The sequence below is a fragment of the Pinus tabuliformis genome, chromosome 7 (assembly GCF_031772625.1).
Source record: "Pinus tabuliformis cultivar Carrire ecotype Pingquan chromosome 7, CPIR1, whole genome shotgun sequence".
Taxonomy (NCBI): Eukaryota; Viridiplantae; Streptophyta; class Pinopsida; order Pinales; family Pinaceae; genus Pinus; species Pinus tabuliformis.
This window is the reverse complement of record NC_142293.1, coordinates 201,540,213-201,550,917: the sequence shown is the minus strand read 5'-3', so window position 1 is coordinate 201,550,917 and position 10,705 is coordinate 201,540,213.

Here is a 10,705-nt window from a genome sequence, read left to right as displayed (position 1 = left end):
CCTGCGCTGAAATGCAGACTGCCTGTGGACAGCCTGCACTGAGACACGAGAGTTGCGTTTACAAGGAATTCCGGGTCATAAAAAGCTCAAAAATGCACTGTTTTTGCTGAAATAAAAAGCTATAGGTCAAGTACAGGCTAAGGGATGATCAAGAGGATGAAAAGCTATCACAAAGAGTAAAGAGTCTTTTGTAGATAAGCTCTTCAAATCTTGAATTTGCTCAGCAAATGAGCAAGAGTAGCAGCCCCTCTACTTCACTTTTGATATAGTCAAAAGCTTTTCGATTTGGTACTCTTTTCTTCAAGAAATGAATAGCAAAATACTACAAACACCAACAAGATACTAGGCTCCCCAGTGGAGTCGCCAGTTTGTTGTGGGGAAAAGTATCCGACTCGGATGACCCTATCCCTACTCTAAAGGTGACAGTCTTTAGCAACAACTGAAAGTAAAGCTTTGATATTTTCCTTTATGAAAGTACAGAGAGAAGGAAGAAAAGATTAACCAACCTGGTGTCTTTCGCTTAGTCGATCCTTATCCTCTCTCTTTGTCTCTTGTTCCCAGCTCCTTGCTCTCTTTGCCGGTCCAGCTACACACAGATCCTGCACAAAACAAGAGAGGAAACTACAAGATACATGTACTCATAACTGATGCATGGATCAGAGTGAATCAAATATACAAGTAAATACAATACATCAATGCAATACAAGTATATAGGAGAACATGCAAAACTTTATTGATAGAAGTAACAGGGTTCTGAGAAGGTTACAACCATTGATGGCTCCAATCCAGCAGCACCTCCCCAGCAGCAAGAACTCTCCTCTTCACCTCTAGTAAAACAATCACCCAATAGCTCTAACTGTAAACCAACAGCACCTCCTTGCTTTACACAAAATTCCAGCCTCCTTAGACCTCATAGAAGAGCTCTATATATAGGAGAGAAGAAGAGAGGATGAGTCAGCTTGAGGCTGGCATAGAGCTGACTAGTGTCCTCTCCCTCTTCAGTTAATCTTCAGTTCTTGAGTCCACTTGGAGATCCTTGCTTACACATGGTGATCAAGTACCTCTTACTCATCACAGGGCGAATCTCATGAACCAAGTGTCAGTTTGGAAGCTTCCTGGGCAGTTGACACCTTGCAGAATGACTGTGCCACTTGGCCAATCTCGCCCAGCGCAGGTAGCCTTCATTAGATTTGACTTCCAGCGCAGGTACAAGGAGGAGCAGTTGCATTCCAGCGCAGATGCTCAGTGGAGCAGCTGACATGATCAAAAAATAGCCTGTTTTGAAGTGTTTTCAGGTGGAGAACTGATTGGAAGTGTTGTGGTTTGATGACCTTGTTCTCTTAGGGGTAAGAACAACATGTTTAGGGACTGAGGATCCCTGTAATTATTGACATTTCATGCTCCATGTCGCGAGGCACAAAAATGTCTATAACAGCTTCCAGCCCATTTCCCTTTGTAATGTCTCCTATAAGATAGTAACCAAAATTCTAGCCAATAGGCTCAAAAAGCTCCTCCCCTATTTAATATCAGAGAACCAAGGGGGATTTGTTCCATAAAGGCAAATCACAGATAATGTCATACTCATCCAAGAGGCAATTCACAACAGCATCAGCAGGAAGGAACGAGGAATGATAATCAAACTTGATATGGAAAACGCTTTTGACAGAGTCGACCACCACTTCTTAACTGCAGTTCTCAAAAAGTTCGGGATTTCAAATAACTTCATAAGCACCATCTCTGGTTGCATCTCCAACCCTTGGACTGCCCCTTTGATTAATGGTCGCCCAAGAAGGTATTTTAGAAGCACCAGGGGATTGAGGCAAGGCTGCCCTCTCTCCCCTTTCCTATACATCATAATGGCAGAAAATCTGAGTATAAAATTAGAAAAACTCTGCAAGCAAAAAGAGATCACTGGAATTGGTATAGGAAGAGGGACTAAAGAGATCAATCATTCGCTTTTCGCGGATGATACCCTTCTCATTGGGGGAGCTTCAAGCCTTATGGCAAAAATATTCAAGAAAGTCTTGGATGCCTTCCCAGCTGCCTCTGGAGGGATGCTGAACAACAAAAAATGCAAGATCTATACCTGGAATGTCCCTGAACAAATAAGGCAAAGAATCTCTCTGATCCTGGACATCCCAATGCAGAGGAACTGGAGTTATTTCTCTTATCTTGGTCTGCCTTTAGCCAAAGAAACAGTTAAGGCTGAGATATGGGCCAAACACATAGAAAATATGAGAGGTATCCTCCAAAGTTGGGGAGTTTCTTGGCTAAATCTGGCTGGTAGATTGACCCTTATAAAGGTTGTTCTCTCTGCTCTCCCCATCTACCAATATGCTGTCACATTGGCTCCTGCCAGCTTACATAAGCACATGGAATTATTAATGAGAAGTTTTCTCTGGCAGGGGGGAATGCAAGAAACCAAGAAATTCATCCTTGTCAAATGGGAACAAGTCATCCTTCCCTATGACAAAGGTGGGCTCGCCATCAAAATTTCGAGCTTCTCCAACAGGGCTATGGGCTTTAAACTAATTTGGAGAATCCTCACCGGCAAAGGCTCCTGGTGGGTGGAAGTATTAAAGAGGAAATATCTGAATGGACCAAATTTTAATATTCTTTCCGAAACAATAGCTGAAAGATCTTGCACCCCTGTTTGGAAGCTAATTAAAAAAGTCCTTACTCAGTTCAGAGAGAACATTTCCAAAGTGCCTGGAAGCGGCCAGGAGGTCAACATCTGGATTGACAAAATCATGGGCACCAGACCAAGAATTCACAACCAAAATCTCAGGCCTCTGCACATATGGATGGAAGCTAAAAACTTAACCTCCGTGTATGAAATTTCAACTTGGGACAGGAACACATGGCAGGGCTGGAAGGACCTGCAAATTCCCAATGAGCTCAGAGAACTATGGCATAATCTCAAGGTCTCCCTCACAGGCGCAGCACCCACCATTAGAGGGGCTGAAGACAGGTATATATGGGACCCAAGTGGTGGGAAATTCACTGTCGGAGATGGTTACAAATTCCTCCAGGAATCCACTTCGACAACCAAATGGAACCTCTTCACAATAGTCTGGAAATCTGAATGCGTCCCAAAGGTCAAACACTTTAATTGGACCCTCCTCAAAGGAAAGGTGCTTACCGTTGAAAACCTAAGGAAAAGAGGGATCTTGGGGCCATCTATTTGTTGCCTTTGCTGCGCTGAGGAGGAGAGCAGCCATCATCTGTTCTACCACTACCCCATCACTCAAAGTTGTTGGACTCAAATTGTCAGCCCAATGAAAATTGAAGAGACTTTTGATCAGCTATCCTCCCTTCAAAAAAACTGGGCAAAATGTTACCCATATCCTAAGAAAGGTAAAAACATTATCATCCGTATATGGAAATTCATCCCAGCTACCCTTAGTTGGCAAATCTGGTTAGCTAGGAACAACTGTATTTTTAATGACAAGAAGCCCAACCTTGTCCGCATATTGGCAAAAACAATAGCGCTCATATCTGAAACACTAAGTGCAAACTGGGTAGCTCCTCCAGACCAATCAAGCTGGCACAAAGAAGAAGTGGAATGGTATAACAAATTCAGCATCAATCATAGCAACAATCATCTCGCACACCCCAAAGCTAGCACGAGAAGAATAAACTGGAAGCTCAGAGGCACAAGGGAAGAAGTAAGTCAATGGATCCTTGATCAGAATCGCCCTAATTTTCATTTCGACGGGACCTCCAAAAATAACCCGGGAGAAGCTGGAGCAGGGGGCATCATAAAGGACAGCCATGGCAAAAATCTGGTAAGCTACGAATGGGGTTTGGGCCAAATGTCCAATAATCTGGCTGAAGCTTACAGCCTCTACCGAGGTACCCTCATTCTGAACCGGCTGAGAATCAGGAATCCAATAATAGTGGGAGACTCAGCCATCGTCATTGCAGCCATGGTGGCGGGAACAACAGATAGATTGGCCAAGTCAAAGAAAATGATCTCATATATGAAAATCCTGTTCCGTAGCCGGCTTCGTTGCCTCTCAAAATCTCCGCCCAGTCATTCCAGCACCCTTTCGACCTCCTGCCTTATCACTCCCCACCCTCATTCTTGTGATCTCTGGCCTCAATCAGTCCCGTTGCACGCTGCTCGTCAGGCATTGAATTTCAATCCTCCCTTCTTCACTCCCACCACTCAACCTTCTTGGTCAGATCACAAGATCTTGAATCCCCAGCTCTCTCGTGACTATCACATGCAGATTATAGGTAGAAGTATTTTCATGATCTCCTTAGACTGCTGCAAAGATTTTAAGCTGATGGCTAATCACAGCAAAATCACAGAGTCTATGCCGCATCCTCGGCCCGCTCATCCTCCCTCCGCGCTATATATATTCACCTACCCTCCTCTTTTCGAGCACATCAGAAACTCGTTTCATTCTTCGCAGGAGAGTAATGGTTCTTTTCTAGACATTCAGCTCAGGAAGGTTGGCATCAATAGAGGCCGTCAGTGTAGACCGGCTGTGAGATCGTTCTCAAAAGCTCCCGGGGACGTCAGCAATCCCAAAGACCGGAACTATGCCTTCAATTTAGCTGCTCCTTTCCTCCTCGACTGTTTGGTAAATCTCTGTTCCTAGCTCCCTTCTTTATCAGTGTTTTCCTCCCTGCTCTGTTTCTCCTTCGTGGCATTTTACCTCAGTCGTGTTGGTCTCCTTCTTCTTCACCCCAACCCCTTTTCCCTGTTCCCGCTCAGCATTCATATCAGCTCCCTGGAAATGGTAGAGACCCCAGAAAACAGAGAGAAAACTGAGGCTCAGGAAAACCGTGAGTTGCCCGAGAATCCTCTGGACAGAGTGCTTGGAAACGCCAACTGCACATTTTGTAAAGCTCATTGCTTTATGATTACAAGGTTTGTCAAACATTTCAACGAGCTCAAAGAGGACTTTCAGGCTGATAGCAGATCAAAGAGAAAGAAACTAGAAAAACACAAGGTAGAGATAGAAAGCCTAAAGGAAAAATGCAAACACATGGAGGAGGCAGTCGCCCACATCAAAGCCATCACTCAAAGTATGCAAGCCAAGACATCAACCAGAGCAAGCGTCAAGAAAGAACCCCAGATTGATGACTCTGTCAATCAGCTCTAGTAATCTAACTAATGACTAGCAAATTTTGTCTTCTCGCAGGTCTGTTTGTAAGGCTATATAGTCGTTTTATTTTCCAATCTGCACTACTCAAGTTCGTCTATAAGAAGTCAGGGTTTGCAAACCCATTTTGGACTTCTCCTTACCTACTTCCATCCACTTATGTAACTGGATTTGGCTCCAAGCAGTTTTATAATATATAAGTATCCGATCATGTTAAAAAAAAAATATTGTTGTGCCCCTATTATCCCCATATTGTTATTATTGTGCCCCATAGAATCCCTCTATTATTATTTTTGTGGCTTTATATTATTATTGTTAGGTTGGCTGGGTTATATTGTGACTCCTTAGACTCCTATATATAGAAAGGAGGTTTTGTCATTTGAATCATCCAAGAATTGTTCATTTATGTAATGTAAAGGAGGTTTCCCCCTTGAAGAGGCTGAATTCTAAGGCGTTGATCTATCTTTTCTATCTTTTCTTGAGCAGGTTTCATAACATTTGGTATAAGAGCTTTGGATTCTAGGGTTTGGCTGCTCCAAATAGGTCATCATGGAATTTTCACTATAACTTTTTTTTTTGCGACGTTTCAAAAGCTAAAAAAAAAAACCATTTGAGAAGAAATCGCTCTAAATCTCAGGTCTGAATTTCAAAGCTGTTCGTGCTATATTTACAGAGATATGATATGAGGAAGTTGGTCTTCTTGCAGACTCCTGAATCTCATTCCAAACAGGTGACCCGGGGAAAATCGTCATAACTTTCTCTCTGAGCATCTGATTGAAATTTCGTAAGAAGGTACAGAAAGAGGATGGACTGTAGTTTCTTTTGTATATTTTTCAGAGCCAAAGGTCGAAATAGTGATTCGTGGCATGTCATACAAGTTCGCTCTACTGAACTAGTCTATAATCAAGTCACTGTGGGAGATTTCGCATAACTCTTCCTTGGAGAATCCAATTTGGATCAGATTGGTGCCATTGGAAAGAGGACACAGAGGGCTACTACAAATCACAATTTCAGAACAAGATGATCTGAAAGTACAGAGATACATCAGAGGAAATATCGAGCTCCTACAAAGTGAAAAAAGGTGTGTAGATTCTTTTAAATTTTGCTTAAGATTGATTTGAAAATTTATTTTGAAGGAATTCAAAGGGCATAGTAGAGCATTATTATCGGTAACTGATGCCCCGAGGAAAGAAAATGCAAACACCTAGTAAGCAACCTGAAAGCTCTAGCATGACTCATGAAGAAGAGGAAGAAATGCTACATGATATATCAAAATTACAAGAACAAGTGCAACAAATGTCACGCTCACAAAAGCTAATAGAAGCTAAGATAAATGGCGTGGAATCTAAGATAAAGGGCATGGAAGCTAAGATGGACAATTTGAAGATAGATTTGAAGACAAATTTGAAGAGAGACATGGCAGATTTGAAGACAGATTTGACAAATTTTCTACAAGAAATACTTACTAATGGTGAAAAGGTTGTAAAGGAAACTCATGATGCGAACAAAAGAAATGTTAATCATGATTCATAGACTCTAATGTTGGATCGAAGACCCACCATATTCCAAAAATCGATATGAGGAAGTTTGATGGCAAGGATCCCGCAACATGGATATTACAGATGGAGCAATTTTTCGATCTCAATAATGTGCAAAACACACAAAAGGTACGTATTGCAACTTTATATTTGGAACCAAATCAGTTTGTATGGTATCAATGGCTTTTCTTTCGTAAACAAATTATCACTTGGGAATTTTTTACGGAAGAATTGATAGCACATTATGAGGATACAAAAAGCAACACTTTTTTTAGCCAATTGATAAGTCTCAAACAAAAGGGTTCAATAATGGAGCACATTGAGGAGTTCCAAAAATTGAACATAAGGGTAAAAAATATTCCAGAGGAGCATAGGATTGATGTGTTCATAGGGTCTTTAAAGGATAATATCCAACATGATGTTCGCCTTTGGGAACCTGATTCATTAGAGAAGGCATTCAGGTTAGCAAGAAAAATGGAAAGCAAAATTATGGCAACCAGGAAGCATACCACTCACAACTATAAAGATGGAAGTGTTGTTGCTCCTAGTCTTCCACAACCTACAAGGTTGACACCACAACAATTGGAAGAAAAAAGAGCAAAAGGGCTTTGTTACAGTTGTGATAGCAAATACACTAAAGGTCATAAGTGTGCTGAGAAGAAATTATTCTACATAGATTGTGAAGAGGAAGAAGAAAAGGAGCAAGAAAGGTCAAAAGAAAAGGATATACTCCAGGAAAAAAGCCTAGATAAAGAAGAAATGAATCCGACCATATCTTGTAATGCATTGGCTGGAATTACCACTCCTCAAACCATCAAGATAGAAGGACAAATCAAGAAGAAAAAGGTAATAGTGTTGATTGATTCAGGAAGTACCCACAATTTTATTCATTGTAAGGTAGCAAAAGAATTGAATTGCTTCTTATATCCAGCACCAGAGTGTCAAGTGATGATTGCAAATGGAGGAACAATAAATTTCTCTGGAAAGTGCCATAATATCAAGCTATCCATGGGAGAATATGTATTGACTAGCCCAATGCTTTCCATTCCAATGGGAGGTGGTGATGTTGTACTAGGAGTCCAATGGCTACAATCCTTGGGTACAATAGCTTTTAATTTTCAAGAACTTTTCATGAAATTTTCTGTGGAAGGAAAGGAAGTTGAATTAAGGGTTATTAAGGGAAACCAGGAAAGATAATCAGCTCTAATGGTATGACAAAGCTTCTAAAAAAGGAACAAAGAGGTGTAATTGCACAATTATGTTCGCTAGATGTTTCCACATTGGAATCATCTATTTCTCCAGATCTCCAAAAAGTCTTGGACAATCATTCCAAGGTATTTGAGACTCCCAAAGGTCTCCCACCTATTCGTGATCATGATCATGCTATTCATCTGATTCCAGGAAGTGTTCCTCCAAACATCAGGCCGTACAGATATCCCTATGCCCAAAAGAGTGAAATTGAACGTATGGTTGCAGAAATGCTAGAGGCTGGTATAATTCAACCGAGTCAAAGTTCTTTCTCTGCTCCAGTAGTATTGGTGCACAAGAAGGATGGATCATGGCGCATGTGTCCAGATTATAGGGAGCTCAACAAGCTCACTATTAAAGATAAGTTTCCCATTCCTGTCATTGATGAATTACTGGATGAATTGCATGGATCAATTTACTTCACCAAGTTGGATCTTCGTTCAGGATATCATCAAATCAGAATGAAGACTGAAGACATTTCGAAAACAACATTTAGAACTCATGAGGGTCATTATGAATTTTTGGTCATGCCTTTTGGCCTTACCAATGCACCTTCAACATTTCAAGGTTTGATGAATTCCATTTTCAAACCATTCCTTAGAAAATTTGTGTTAGTATTTTTTGATGATATACTAATCTACAGCAAGTCTTGGAAGGATCATGTTGAACATGTTGACAGGGTGCTACAACTATTGGAGGAGAAACAATTATATGCAAAAAGATCCAAATGTTTCTTTGGAGTACAAGAGGTGGAATATCTGGGTCATATTGTATCTCATGAAGGAGTTAAGGTAGACCCTAGCAAAATTAAAGCCATTAAGGAATGGAAAATCCCCACATCCATAAAGCATCTGCGAGGATTTCTCGGGTTGACAGGGTATTATCGCAAGTTTGTTAAGAATTATGGGAGAATAGCAGCACCTCTAACAACATTATTGAAGAAAGATGCATTTTCATGGACTCCAGAAGCAACAAAGGCCTTCGAACATCTTAAAGAGGCAATGTGCCAAGCACCGGTCTTAGCTACACCAGACTTCACAAAAACCTTTATTGTGGAATGTGATGCTTCAGGAAATGGAATTGGTGCTTTTTAATGCAAGATGAAAGACCCATTGCTTTTGAAAGTCGTCCAATCAAGGGAAAGTTTTTACACAAAGCTATTTATGAGAAGGAAATGTTGGCAATACTCCATGCACTTAAGAAATGGCGACCCTACCTAATGGGAAGACACTTCAAGGTAAAAATAGATCATGATAGCCTTAAATACTTTTTAGAACAAAGATTATCCTCTGAAGAGCAACAAAAGTGGGTCACAAAGATGTTGGGTTATGACTTTGAAATCATCTACAAAAAGGGAAGCAAAATGTGGTGGCAGATGCACTCTCAAGAAAGGATGAGGATGTGGAAGCATTGTTGTGTGCCATTTCTATTATCCAACCAGATTGGATAAATGAAGCAAGGGAGGAATGGAAGAATGACGAAGAAGTGTGGGCACTTATTCGAAAGTTACAACAAGATTCCAGTACATCTGATACATTTAGCTGGAAAAATGATTCTTTATGGTACAAAGATCGCTTATACCTCTGTAAGAATTCCCAACTAAAACAAAAGATTCTTATGGAATTGCACACTTCTCCCTTAGGAGGGCACTCAGGATTTTTAAAAACTTACCACAGGGTTTAGAAGGAATTTTTTTGGGATGGCCTTAAATCAGATATTCAAAAGTTTGTGGCAGAATGTTTGGTTTGCCAACAAAATAAAGTTGAAACAATTAAGACCCCGGGTCTATTACAACCTTTATCCATTCCAAGCCAACGTTGGGAGGAGGTTTCAATGGATTTTATCACAGGTTTACCCAAGTCTGAGGGAAAGAGTGTCATCATGGTGGTAGTTGACAGACTTACCAAGTATGCACACTTTTGTGCATTATCACATCCATTTAAAGCCAGTACAGTTTCTACTGCATTTATGGAAACAATTCAAAAGCTACATGGAAACCCAAAGATTATTGTAAGTGACAGAGATCCCATTTTCACTGGAAATTTTTGGACAGAATTATTTTCTTGTCTTGGTACTCAGTTAGCTCATAGCTCATCTTATCATCCTCAATCTGATGGGAAAACTGAGATAGTAAACAAATGTTTGGAAGGATATCTTCGTTGCTTTGTATCTGATAAACAGACACAATGGGTCAAATGGTTGCCTCTGGCTGAATGGTGGTATAACACTTCCTTCCATACAACACAAAAATGACCCCATTTATGGCACTTTATGGATATCAGCCACCATCCATCACATCATATTTAAGAGAAAATTCTAAGGTTCAAGCAGTGGAACATCACATCGAACATCAACAACAAGTCCTCCAACTCTTAAAGGATAACCTCGTGTTGGCACAGAATAGAATGAAACAACAGGCAGATCAACATCGCAGCGAAAGAAGTTTTGATGTAGGTGATTGGGTATTCCTACGGCTACAACCATATAAGCAAATGTCCCTCAAGCAAGCTAAGAAGGATAATAAATTATCACCAAAGTATTATGGTCCGTACAAGGTGTTGCAAAAGATTGGTACTATGGCATACAAATTGGAGCTTCCTGCAGCTTCTCGATTGCACCCAGTTTTCCATGTTTCATGTTTAAAGAAGGTTATAGGCGACAAGCTCCCAGTTCAAACAATATTGCCAGAACTTGACGAGGAAGGAAAAATTATATTGGAACCGCAAGCAGTCACAGAAACAAGAACTTGACAACTACGAAATCGATCAATTTCGGAGTATCTTATCAAGTGGAAGAACTTAT